Below are 14089 nucleotides of genomic sequence, written 5' to 3'. Positions count from 1 at the left end.
TTGGAGGAAGAAAGGGAATGAGAGGAGAGGGTACATACTGTAATGACACTGTGTTTAAAAAAAGAAATTATATTGCATAAAAAAGTTGACTGAAAATGACTGAGCTGCCAGAGGAGGGAGATGATAGGGAATTGTCCCCATTTCTTAGAGGTGTGTTTTAAAAGTGTGAGAATACAGTACAGATACTTAAAAATGGCTCTTGAAACTTGCTTTGGAGGGCTAGGCACTGCTGTCAGAGCTTACAGTTCCTAAAACAAGACCAGTAGAGGGAATATATGAACTGATTTTTGTTGGCCTTTTGCTATTATTGTTATTATTATTAACATTATTTACAGTATTTACAATAATATTAAATGGATCTAAATTGGAGGTGGGGTGTACCAGGTTTCTAACAGTGCCCTGCTACCAAAGAAGGTGCTCACGTTCTCTGAGTGTGCCTGTGGGTGGTGCTGGCATTCACTGACTTTGTGACTGAATCAGTGAAGCCTTTCCCTTTCCATCTCTGGTCTCCCCAGAAATATAGGTTATTTTCTGGATTACTGATTTGAATTATCTTTGGAATGGTCTGACAAGTGCTGGAATTTGGTGTTTGAGGGTAGGTCAGTGCAGCTGGGGGAAGCTGGCAGGCAAGACCTGTTTGGCAGTGACAAATCAGCTCAGCTGCCTCTGAAGGCACAGTCCAGCTGTGAACTGGAGCAGCTGGGATACAGGCACATTGCTGGTCCTGACCTAGCAGGGAGGTGGGAAAGGCATTTGAGACAGTGGTGACTTCAACTGTCAGCAAGACTTGTCAGAGTTGCTCTGCTTGAACCTTAGAGATGCCAGTTTGCCTAGCTGTCATTTTGCATTAAGTTCTGGCTGTGCTTGGGCTGAGAGTCTTACACGTATCCTAAGCTAAACTTTGACTAAGAATGTTAGTCTCTTGGTGAGATCTTTTTTTGCTTAAGTCTTGCATTTTGCAAGTCATTTTCCATAATGGATTCCTCTGTGTATTTTCTTGTGTTATAGTTCTTTCCCATGAGAGTTACAGGCTTGCTTAGCTGCTCCTGTAATCTTTTTTGGCTTCTGTTGAAGTTGAGTTTGCTGAGGTGACCAAACAGCTTTCTGCAACCAACATGACTGGTTTCCCTGTCTCCTGCTTTCTCTCCTGCTTGCCCATGTGTTAGTGGTGTTTAGTGTGTTAGTGTAGCCAGACTGATGGACTGAGTGAGCTCCTTTTGAAGGTCTGAGCACCGCAGGTGGTGCAGGGCAAGTGAGTTGAGGAGCTTGGAGCAGGGACAGTAAGCCCCTTAGAGACAGCTTAGGCCATTCTCCTTGTGTTTCTGCTCATAGTTGCTGTAGCAATAAAGCTCCTTTGTTTATGAGGGTATAGGGTAAGGAAAAGGACATGGAAGAGTGATTATCCTATTACTCTATTAGAGTGGTGGTTAGGGACTTTGAAGCTGACCAATGACTGCACCAATCAAGAACCTGTTATCTCCTAAAGAGGTGTTCCAGAGAATTCCTATTTGCCTTCATGGTTAATGAGGTTAGTCTGGCTTTTTGAGAATCTTTTGCCTTTGCAAATTTAATATGGTTCCTTACCACTTCCTTATAAAATCATTCCCAACTTCTCCTGTTACGTATTTTTGGTGTTGCAGTGAATGGTGGTGGTTCAGAGAAAACAATGAACCTTAACTTTTTTCCTTCTTTTTATTCACTTTCTTTAAAGTTATCTTCTGCACAGAATATCTGCTTATCTTCTAGTTAAGGATGGAAATTATATTTACAGAGGAGAAACTGTTCTTTGAACACTGCAGACATTCAGTCACTGAAATGAAGGTTGAACAAATCCTTAGGTACTATACTATAGTGCTGGGTTCCTATATTGGCAGTAAAGTGGTTGAAAAATTCTCCTCTTATTTCTAATTTGTGGCCTTTTTTTCAAATAATCTGGCAACAGAGATAATAATCAGTACACTTAGTAGTTTTTCCCTCATACTTCTAAAAAAAATTTCTTCAGACTAAATCTTATGTGCAGTTATGGGCCAGTAGTAACTCTAAAAAGCACTCATTCGGTACTCAAGAGCTCTGTTCTTGCCATATTTAGAAATTTAATTTTTTAATAGGTAACTGCTTGTTTTTAAGGACTTGCTGATACCTAAATGATGGTCTGGTAAGGGATATAAAATCACTTTCTTCGGAAATAAGAGTCAAGATTGCTTGTGAAGTGTGCATTCAAAGGTGATGTGCAAAGTGAGATCCCAAGGAAAATTTGCTGCGTCTGATGGACAGGAAGAGTTCTAGTAATCATAAGCTGGGCAAAGTCATTGTCATTGAAAGCTGTGACTGTGGGATGTTTTCTGTAGAATCATGCTCCAGGCTGATTTTATGCATTACTTTAATAGTCTGTTTTGTGAACTGAATGTGCAGGTGTTTCCCCTTTTCCAAGTGTCCACTCTCTTTTGGTTTGAATGGATGAAGATAAAACTAATGAGCACATTTGCTATGCAGTTACAGTAGCTGAGCCAGATTATACTGTGTTTTAGGGACTGGGATTCTGTTGGCATGCTCATTTTTCAAGCTAATAATTCGGTCAGTTGCTAAGGTATGTGTGTCCAAGTCTACAGTTTCCACTAAATATTTGAGCAAATGTTATTAGGCAATTAATAAAAAAGAAATAATAGCATGTGAATATAAAGGAATCATAATAAATTGACTAATGCTTTACTATGTTTCTTACATTCTACACCACTCCAACATTTTAGTGGCTTTATCCTTTAAGCTGATAGTATCTAAGTCCTTTAGTATACCTGAGAGCTTTGGATTGCTAGCTCCTTGCTGTAGGTACCTACAGCTCAAAGCAGAGTCAGGGAAATCACATCTCCAGGGGTATGTTTTGGCACTTCCTCATTAAACAAGCTATCATTACTGACTTCCTTACCTCACTTAGTGTGGCAAAGTTGTGTAAATACTGTCTTGATTAAAATTATGTCCTGTTTGGACAAGACCTTTGACTTTTAGAGTCGTATACAAGTGTAATGATTACTGCATAGAGCTTTTTTCCATATCTAGGTAGGCTGCTATAAAGACGTGAATTTGTTTACTTTCTCTAAGTTGTTAAAAAGTGAGCCTGCTTACTGATACAGTGCAAGCTTTTATTTAAATTGCAGCTGTGGTTCTGTGATTTTATGGGGATTGGAAAAGAGAGGACAATAATGAGAGCAGTGTGGGAGGATGAAAGCAGGTCAGAAAAGGGAGAGGGAGTTTCTAATTGAACCAGTGACTTGCACTGAGAGGGCGTGACTAAGTGAAGCAGAGCTTTTGCTGTTGTATTTTTGTCAGTATTATTTGATACAGTGCCAAAAGTGTGTACAGTGCTGTAGAGTAGAAGACTTGTTTCAAACACGTAACATGCTCCCTGTCTTGGGAGACTTAAATTCTTTAGGTATATTCAGGGACAGGACAGAATCATGCAGTACAAAGATGTGATAGTGCTTGGTTGGTGGCATACACCCTGGAGCAGGTGGGTCTTTTTTTTGTTGTTGTTGAAGAGGGGGAATGTTTTGTGTATTGATAAAAAAAACCTTCTGTTTTTGTGATTTCAGGGGCTGCTGTGCCCCCTGCTTCCAAAGAGTCACGGTGCAGTTGGACCACCCATCATTGACTCTTTACAGAGGAGAAAGGGACTTCAGGAGTAGTAGAAATCTATTGTTCTTGTCTGTTGGACGTTCTTGATTGGTGTGGTTTTAATTAATTTTATCTCCTTTTGTGGGATGGATAAGAAAGAGGGTACCTTGTGTCAATAGTGTTTCAAAGCAAGTTGGCTGAGATTGGTTCCTTGTATGTGAATATGAAAACTGTATTTATTTTTAAAAATGGGTTAACTTTTAATTCAACTCTAACCTTCAGGACAAAGTCTTTATAGCAATATTTATTATAGTAGACACCCTAATGAGAATCAGGGCCAAAGTGCTGCTGGCAGGCAGAAGTGAGAGTGAGTTGATGACTGTGTGTGACTCTGTTAGAGTGTGTGTGTTCATCCTGAAGGATGAACCAGCCTGGGATGGGTGAGCTGGAAGCTGTCTGTCAGTCTGTTGGCTTCATCAGCCTTGGGAGGATCACACTTATGGACATAGTTGTGTCTAGAGGGAGCAGAAAGCGGGGGAGATAGGTGGCATTGCTTCAGCAGTTTCTGTACCTCAGCTGTGTGATATTTTAGAACAAGACAATGGAGTATTTAGGGTGTGAGTAGTCTAAGGATTTAAAGACTCCTTACCCTATGATGCTATGCAGAAATACGGGGTATGCTGGGGCACATCAGACTGTATGGCATTAAGCTACAGCAACCTACAAAAATCAGTGGAGGGCAAAACCCCAAAAAGCTTGTGGGACATGGAGGGGGAGTTGCCTGAGAAGTGTTGTGAAGAATGAACTGTAGGCTGTGGAGTATAGAGTGGGTAAGAATTACTTCCTCATCATCTGTCCTTTCTTTTGACAATATTAGCTAGTTTATTTTAGTTCTTTAGTTTGTTTCCAGTGTGCAGGTTGTTTAGTGCTGGATGCTACTGGTAATACAACTGTTTCACATAATCAGACTTGTGTATATTGAACCCATTTTGTTTTGGAGAAGATAAAATTTTCCTTCTGATGGCTTTTTTTAGCCACTGACATGGTTCATTTATTTAATATCTTCATCCATGGAGAAGATCAGTGTGAAATCTTCAGTTTGAGCATAGGTGATTGTTTGTGTTTGCTTCCATGTTAACTGAATTCTTACATAAAATTATATGTGTTTTGCATTAATCTCTTAGAAATTGTGTCCTTGAGTTGTTTTGGCCTTTTAATCCTGTGTAAAACCTGTAGATCATCACTTTTTTGAGCTCTGCATTTTTAGCATTGATATATCATAACAGTGTGCTATTTTCAGATTCACGTAAAAATAAAGGATATCAGAGTGGAATAAGATGCACTTACAGAAATCAAATTCAGCAGTTATCTCTTAGAGGAAACATGTTAAAGTGCTGTGGATCCAACCACTGTGAGAAATGTGGTAGTCTTTATATGCCAGCTCATGCTGGATCATAAATGGCCCTTTTTTTCAGTACATAGGAATTCCTCTTTGGGTCTGTGAAACCACCAGATGGGAAAATGTTTTCTAGTTACACATGATCATTTCCCTCTTGAGTTGTGTTCTGAAATGTTTCTAACAGACTATGGCTGTGTAGGTGAGTGCACAGAAATATTTTCAGCATTTACATTTTGTCCTCACCAAAATCTGTGCACAGAAAAGTATACCTATATTGACAGAATATCCTGTGTTTTAAAATGTACACCTGCTTTTGCAGTTGATGTAACATGTTATCCTAAATGTAATCTGCAAAACCAAAACAAATCTGATGTGGAGTGGCTGAGTCTTCCCATATCAGTTGTACTATGCTGTTCAGTCCAAAGGTAGTGTTTGTAGCAAATGCCAGATTAAGGGATCACAGTGTGCCCTGTGCATGGGCACTGTGGCATATGTTAGCTGTGATAATTTCATGCATTTTAAAATTCCATAAATGTGAACTTCCCTCAGTGCTTCTTCAGTTATTCACTGATTTGTCCGTGCTAAGCATATTGAAGCTGGAAAAAGGCAGAGGATAGACAATTAAAAGAAAGAGAAAATAAAGTCCCAGCTTGCTACTTAAATCCATCTTTCAGCTTTTCTCAGATGATGTCTGTGTTAGTGGCTGAAAAGGAATACTTTTATATTGATCCTCAAACTTTGAATGGAAACCTGAGTACTTCACTTTCCTGGATCTTAGATAACCTCAGTAGGCCAAGAAAACCCTTGAGATCCCATACTGGTGAGCTTGTAGTGTAATGAGTTTGTGGTAACAGATTGCAAAGTAACTTGAAATTAATTCTTTGAAAAGTATTTTCATTTCTCATGGTAGAAAGTAATAGAGTCTGTTACAACGAGGGTCTGGATATCTGGTGCTAAGAGCTGAACAAACACTTGACAAACTTTCTAGCTTTCCAGATAGATAGCAGTTATTTTAAAGCTGAGGGGGAATGATAAAAAAATACCTGTAAATTACTTCTCTTATTTTAATTTATTTCCTTAAAAGGCTTCTGTCTGACTTTTAAGTCACAAGCTCTTGTTGTTTGTTCACAAGTTACATTGTAAGAGGTCTAGGAAAAGGTTGCTGACATTGACACTGTTTTTAGAACTGGAGTTAAGTGAAACACAGGAATTTCTTTTGCTGCACTCCTGGCTGAAATGCACTTGAGAGTAGTTGAAATTGCAGCATTTTTTTCTTCCCCAATCCTCTCACACATAATGGTTTGTGGGATACCAGCTGTTTGATAGGTATTAGAAGTGTTGGGACTTAACTTGAGCCTCTCACCAGACTTCTTTGTCACTTCATATCATTGGAGAGCAGAGGGTGGATTTTCTTACTTTCTTTATTTTTGAATTCATAGTGTAGTCTGAGACATTGCCAAAGACTATATAAAAATCTGGAGTTCTTTTATTAGACTCCTCCTGTTTCAAGCATTGTTTCCCTTGGATCTCCTCTAAGGAAGTAAAACCTTTCCTTGATCACTCTATTCTTTATTTAATTTCTATGTTTAATACTCTGGGTCTTTTACTGTCTTAAATTAGTGATTGCCATATCTTACTTATCACAATGTTGAGACATTTGTGCTCTGGGAGATGGAACTGAAACCACTGAACTGAAAAGTGTGAGGTAAGTTCCATCCACGCCAGTTTCTTTGTGACATTTGTCTGGGGATTTTTTCCAAAGCCCATATTGAGGTATTATAGTCATCTCTTGCAGCCTATTAAAGAGTTTTTCTAACATGTTCTACACCAAATACTGTGTCATGTAATGTGATATAATAGGACTAAGAAAGAAAAAATTGAGTTTAGTGTTCAGGAATGATGTTAGGCCTTTGCTACATCAGTCAACAGCACCAGCAAGTGAGTAGGTCCAGCTGGAAATGATCTTGCAGTCAGTTATTTGGGGGTGAAACTTTTCCAATGAACGGGCACTCTGTGCCTTTTTAAAATCTGGCATTTGTTTCCCATGCAGAAAATGTGCAGTTTTATTTTCTCATTGTACTTGGTCTGGCTGGGACAGAGTTAATTTTCTTCCTCGCAGCTGTTACAGTGCCATGTTCTTGGTGACCAGAACAGTGTTGATAACACCCTGATATTTCAGCTCTTTCTGAACAGTGTTGGCACAGCATCAAGGCCTTCTCTCTTTTTCCCTCTGCCTGCTGTGTGATCCCCCACAGTGACTGAGGGAGGTACAAGGTACTGGGAGGCATACAGCCAGGCAGGTGTCCCAGAGGAGCTGAAGAGATATTCCGTGCCATATGATGTCATGCCCAGCAATAAATTGGAGGGCTGTGGGATTTAGAGAGGTTACCCAGCTTTTGCTTAGGAAGTGACTTGGTATCGATCATGGGTGGTGGTGAGTGGCCTGTTTCACTTTGTTTTTCTCTACTTCCACTTCTGCTTTCTATGTTAAACAATCATATGATGTCAATACCTACGTTTTCTTGCTCTTTATTAATGTTTTTCTCTTGACCCATCTGATGGTGAGGGGGAAATACACACACATCGTTTAGTGACCTATGAGCAACAAAGCACCTCATGATCTCTTCATACTTGTGTAAGGCAGAGAGGAGATAGAGATCTCAACACATGGATATTTGTTTTGAAAGGAACCTCTAAAGGTCATGGAGTCCAAATACCCTGCAACAAGCAGGGATGTCTTCAGTCAGATTAGGTTGCTCAGATCCCCGTCCAGTGAATGTTTCCAAGGATGGGGCATTTGGCAGCTTTCTGGGCAGCTTTCTGGTTTTGGATACAATGCTTTTGGATTCTTCAGGGTAAGGAAAGTATTTACTTTTATTTTCAGTGTTGAAATTTTTAAGACACCAGGCAAACTTCTGTCACAAAAAAAAATTGACACAGAAAACAGTAACAGTAGTGTATTTTTACTACACTTTGTATATTCAATTAAATTCAAATGTTTTGCCTTGCCACAGATTTTTCTGATGCCCCATTTCCCATAGTGGTCTCAGGTCCATCTTTTTCATTTAGCAAGTCTTAGTTTGCAGCTCTTGTCTTCCCATTCCTAGTCCACACTGTTTCTGCTGCTCCCCCATGTTGGCCTCTCCAAAACACTTGCTTTCTGCTCAGCTGTTGTTTCTGCTGTAGTTGAATTTGACAACTCCCTTTTGCATTTTGCTCTCTGGAGACCATTTTCAGAAAGATCCATGCTATTCTGACTAGATGCCAAAAATTGTGTCAATCCATAGGCCAAGTGAAGATACAATACCTAATTGCTGAAGCTTGTCGCTATTTGTATGTTGTGGAAATATTTTTTTAAGGCTTCTGTGCTCAGCACATGAAGGTGAATGGTCTTTCTCAGGGACTGTTAAAATGATGTTCTTGGCTGAAGACCAGTACCGGAAAAATTTGCAGTTCATATTCCAGGCAGGAGGATGCTAGAGCTGTTCAGTGACCATAGATCTTCAGTCAGAGTTGAAGATAGGATAGCATGTGATTTTTGTAGAGATATTTTTCATAATTTTTGTAGAGATATTTTTCATAATTCTTTTTCTTGCGAATGGCAGAACTGTTTTGGTAATTTTCATTTATTTTTCCCTCCAAAGTTCACTTGACACATAGCACCATTGAATTAAAAAAAAAAAAGAGCCAGATTATTTATGTCCAGAAAATAAGACTATATAACAAAAGAATTTTGGCAAGTTTAGTAAAGGCATACAACTACTGATAGATGCTGAAAACAGTGAAAATTCAAATTCCTGCAGCTGTAGAAAATTGTAGTGCATATTGTATCTGAGCTAGGAATTCCAAATAGAATTTCACATTCTGTATTGCCTGAAGACATTTGAAACTTATCCTGTATATTGTGCCATGTGTTTACCTAACCTGAGAATTTTAAAAGTTTGAATAAAGCTATCCACTGTACTGACAAGATTAGTGTTACTTTACTTCTTAACTTCCATACTTAGTTGAAGGGCAGTAAAATATAAAAGGAGAAAGGCTATGTTTCCTTACATTTCTCTGAATGGGGAAAAGCATTTTAAATGGTAAACTGGGACTTGCTTAATGAAAAGAATTATTTGGGACATGATATTGAAGAGTTATGCCTACAGTGCAAAGTATGGAAGTGATAAAATTTACGCAAAGCCTCAGAAAACAAAATACAGGAGATAGTAGTGGTGGTTGGAAAAAAAAACAGGACTGGGAAAAGAATTATTAGGGCAAGTATAACTTGGTCCAGTAGCAAGTGGTTATGGTGTGACTAATGCTCTCACTCATGTTTCCAGTACAGTGTGTTAGGATATACTAATAAATACAGCTTGACCTGATGTGAATGAAACTGCAACTTGACTGTATGTCTGTATGTCTAGAATCCAATACAGAACACCTGAAAGAGCACTTAGTCTTGATAGTAAAATTTTAAAAACCCAGCAAATTAAAGGAACTTGGTGAGCATTCAAATATAATGATACATAGCCTGTAATTAGGACTTCACATTACATATATTTTTCTTGTCTAATAACCTCTGCAAGAATATAATTACGATACATTTTTAGTTTCCTCTCCTGTACCTTTTTGTTATTCATCAATCTGCATATTTTCAAGATGAAAAAAAGAGAAATAGAAATACTGAATAGATAAAGAAATTCCAGAACAGTGAAATCCAGTGAAAATGTACACAAGAAAAGTGTTGCAGTCTCTGTCATGTCTGACAGGTAACCTTGGAATGACTGAACTGGCTCATTTTTCGGCATGCCAGTCAAATATGAAAGTTTGCTACATCAACAGTCATAGCTGGTGCAGTGGATGTCATTTAGTATAAAATCATAGATAGAATGTGTTTCATTTTCATCTGTCTTAACATCAGAAAACTTAAAAAGATTCTTTGTCTTCTGTGTAGAAGTTGCTGATGGTTTCTGTCCTTCAGGTTATATTGTCACTACACATCTCTACTTCAGTTTGCAAACATATGGAAACAGTAACCCAGATGAACCATTAAACAAAATACTTGTGATACTTTTTAAAAAAACAATTGTGTCTTGTTTGTATATTTGAGTTTTGTAGTGTGACTGCAAATCTGGCATCCTGAATGCATTTGCTGCTTTGGAATCTATCTGGTTCATAGGATTGTATATACGGATCCATGCCTGCTAGTCATCAGTAATGGATGAGTAAGGAGAGCATGTAAAAGACAGGGTAAATGTAGACTGGTTTGGGTTTTTTTAAACCTACACTATTTTCTTTGCTGCTGGTAGAACATGCTTAAGCTTTTCCTGAGGTTGTAAAAAACAGGTCATTATACTGAATAGAATTTAACTGAATTCTGTATCAGGCTTCTGTTTAGTCTTTTGAGCTTACTTCTGCTTTCAGCCTCCACAATGTTCTCTAGCACTATGTTTTACAACTTAGTTTTTTGTTTGTAGAGCAAGGAAAAAAAAATTTAATTAATTTTTTGGTGTTGGATATATTTCCCAATTCCTGTATTTGTGAGACAGCAGAGAATAACTATATCCTTTCCACATTTTGCGTATCTTTTATCAGTCTCCTAGACCTTTTATCAGATCTTTGCATCTGTTTGTCACTTTTCTCTCATATACTCTCACTGAAGGCTGGAGTTTTAGCCAGTTGGATACAAAAACTATTGATTATTCATACTGACTTTCATGCTAACTTTTATTACTCTGAGATAACTTTTTTCCACTGCTGCAAGTTTTCAGAGTTGTGAGGGTGTGGCAGAATAATGCCATGACATGATGATGTTTCCATTTCCTATTTCATTCTTAATCATTTTTAAATTCTAACTTCTTTAACTATTGCTGTTAAAGATATATATTCACTATAGGGAGGTGAATATTTATGGGATATTTGAAATGATTTTGTACTGATGCAGGAAAAGGCCGTTCTTTGACACTGTGGCTATGGTACATAGCCATCAGTCATCTGTCATGACAACATTATTGAGGAGAAGTCACTGAATTTAATTTAGAAAGCGTTAACATGAGACTTAGAGTAAATATCAAGATGCAATTTCCTCCAATTCTACCTCTCTATAGTGTATATTGAAAGAATAATAAAAGGTTTACCCAGTTTACATCATCTCTTTGAAAGGTTCATATTGCTAAGGGTAGCACTTATATGTGTTCACAAGTGTTACAGTGACATAAATAACTTCATTTTGTGTGGAGGAGGCTGGGGAAAGCTGGTGTATGAGTTAGGGAGGTACTGCACTGAGCATCAGATCAGTTTGCCCTGTGTATCTCCACAGTGACTGATTCTGTTTTTGAAGAGTGGGGATTTTGGTACTTTTCTCCTGTGTTGTATGTTCAGGATTTGACTAAGGGAAAAGATGGAATTTATTTCTTTCAGTAATTGCAACTGTGTTGTGTAGCTCTCTTGTTAATAAGACTCTTTTTAGTAATTAAGTGTATGTGCAAGTGGAATGTATGTGCTGCACTCCAGATCTGCAAGGGTGTGTGATACCTTAGGGCAGTGTGAGGTTTTGTCTGTAAGGGGTTTTTGTGTTAATGCAGTTTCTGGTGTACTAAGGTCCTCATCTTGGATTGGATCTATTGGCCACAGGACAAGTGGTAAGTGTGGTGTGCATAATGCCTTCTTTGCTCCAAGATAAGCACCTCTTCATTTTTTTGTGGTGAATTGAAATGTGCGGAGGGATTGAAACAAAGACAGTAGTTCTGCTCAAAAGCAGGGAGCTAATCTATAGGGATGTTGTTTGTAGAATATTGCTTTAAGGCAATCTGTTCTCTGCTCAGAGAGTCACAGACCCTCTGCCAAATGGGATGATCCTGAGTCTTCAGGGCAGCAGCTACACAGACAGTATGGGGAGTTGGGATATACACCTGCTCACAGTTATCCAGGGAAAATCAGAGGCACAGGGGGTGCTCAGGAGGTAGCTAGGCAGATCCTGAAAACATAGATGTTAGAAGCAGAAAGGCTTTGGATGAAACTTTCCCTCTGCCAAACTGCAAAGCTGTTTGGGTTTTCTGGTTACCTTTTCTGCATTACAGATATGTCTATGCAGTGATGCATACCACAGAGAAAAATATAAATTAAGTTTGTGTCCAGTAGACCTCAAAATTTAAAATTAATAAAAACAAATCTCACAGCAAGAATTCTGGTTTCATTGTTTCATTTAAAATTAAAAGCAAGCCAGAGAAGTGAACTGTATACTAACAACAACAAAGTAAAACATGAAAGGAATTTGTGTTTGGTTGGAAAAATAAATTTTTATTTCATTGTTTAAGCTGGAAAGAAAATCTGGCTTCATGTCATTTATTCAGTTCCTCTGTGTAGACTGCCAGTATTTTAGAAGACATATTTCTCAAGTCTTGAAAAATAACTTTAAAATTGGCTGAACATTGTCACTGCCCTGTCAGGAGAGTGCTATTTAGCTCAGCCATATCAATGATAATAGTTACATATTTGTACATTTCTGGGATTACAGAAATTAAATTGGAATGTATGAAATCATTCCACCATCAGTAGCTGTAGAGTCCAGGACAGATCCATTGCACGAACAGGGGAATTTCTTGTCACATCACTTAATGATCAAATTCTTGTCCTAGGGAGCCTCCAACACTCTTGTAGGACAATAGTAGGAAAGGGTTCTTTTCCCTATCCAGGAAACATAAAGGGAAAAGCTATGCCCACCTATAGAATGAACTTGGCATGTCATAGAGATATTTATGAACACTGGCAGTAAAAGCAGAGACAAAAGTCTTTTATGTCTCTGTTTATTTTTAGGCAAAAAGGTGTTAAACTAAACCTGTCTGTTTGCTGTTTTGGTTTTGCATTGTGGGTTTCTTGGGGGTTTTTTCCCCGTCTTTGTTATCATTTTAGCTTGTGGTTGCACTTCCTCACCAGGATTAGCAGATGTACATTGCTGGGTGCAGCCTTCCTTTTTTCAGATCTTTTACCTGACCATTTAGTTCTAATCTGAGGGTGGTTTTGGTAATGAAAATATATCTGCCATGTGTTAATTTGGTGTCTTATGTAAATAAAGACTTTCGTGGAAAGTTTTAGCCTAGTGTAAAGGGTGTTCTTCCTCTCAAGGATGGTGTTGAAGCACTGAAAGAAGTACAACTGTCTCAAAACACTTTATGGTGAAAAAACCTTGAGTGTATTGCAGGCTATTTATGGATCGAGCTTGGCTGCATTCCATAGGAGAGATTTTTTCCTGTAATTCTGTACTGGCATGTATGAAAATGTTGTCATCCTTTTTGTAAGAAGTCAAGAAGGAAAAACAGATTTTTGCGAAATTGTCCTGGTGGAAAGCATTCACTTATTTGTCAACACAGATATGTCTGTTAATTTCTGTATGTTTACAGTAACTGCTTGTTGATGGCACTGCTGGTCAATTCTATGGCAAAGATCTTCTGCTTCTTTACATTCTTGTGATGTCTGAACTTTCCAGAAGTGATTCTGAGAGCAAATGTGACCTCAACAAAGAAAGTTACTCAGTGTTCAAATTTAAAAAAGCCTCTGCTGTTGTGGGAAAAGCTGCTGCAAGGAGGTGGTTAATACTTTAATAGTGCTCTTATCTAGGAAATTACAAAGAAAAGACATAAAATTCTAATACAATTTCAAGAATTCTGAAATTGGGGTAGTATCTTACTGTAAGATTATGTCTAAACCATTTTGTTTTAAATTAGCAACTACTTCTTTTTTTCAGGAAATTTGGAGAGCGACCTCAACCGAAACGGCTCACAAGGTAAGCATTCAAGAAACTCAGTATTTAACAATTTTCTGAAGTTACCCCTTGCATTCTCAGAGAAATTAGGTTTAAACTGTGCGGGTTGCTGACACTAGAATTTTAAATATCAAAGCTTTTCAGTTGTATATGCAATCAGCAGCCAGAAGTACAATTTTTAACACACTGACTTATTTTTAATGTGAAACTCAAAAGACATTTTGAGAAATGGTGTTGACTTCATGTGTCAGTTATTGTAGGCTATATTGTAGGATGTGGATCTGCTTGTTTTTAAATCCTCAGGAATGAGCTGATTTGTTTCTTGAGTCAAAGTG

General features: G+C 38.1%; 1 protein-coding gene across 1 annotated transcript in view; it reads left to right on the top strand.

Annotated features, from left to right (window-relative positions):
- The window catches only part of RBPJ (recombination signal binding protein for immunoglobulin kappa J region), a 59318-nt gene that overhangs the window by 20239 nt on the left and 24990 nt on the right, over window positions 1-14089 (top strand). The window contains exon 2 of the mRNA XM_054295730.1: window positions 13737-13775. The gene's annotated coding sequence lies outside the window, so the exon portion shown is untranslated. The remainder of the gene's footprint in view (window positions 1-13736; window positions 13776-14089) is intronic.

Source organism: Melozone crissalis, unplaced genomic scaffold (assembly GCF_028551555.1).
Source record: "Melozone crissalis strain CALT ecotype California unplaced genomic scaffold, PUWL_Pcris_2 ptg000006l_1, whole genome shotgun sequence".
Classification (NCBI taxonomy): Eukaryota; Metazoa; Chordata; class Aves; order Passeriformes; family Passerellidae; genus Melozone; species Melozone crissalis.
This window is presented reverse-complemented; position numbering and strand designations above follow the sequence as displayed.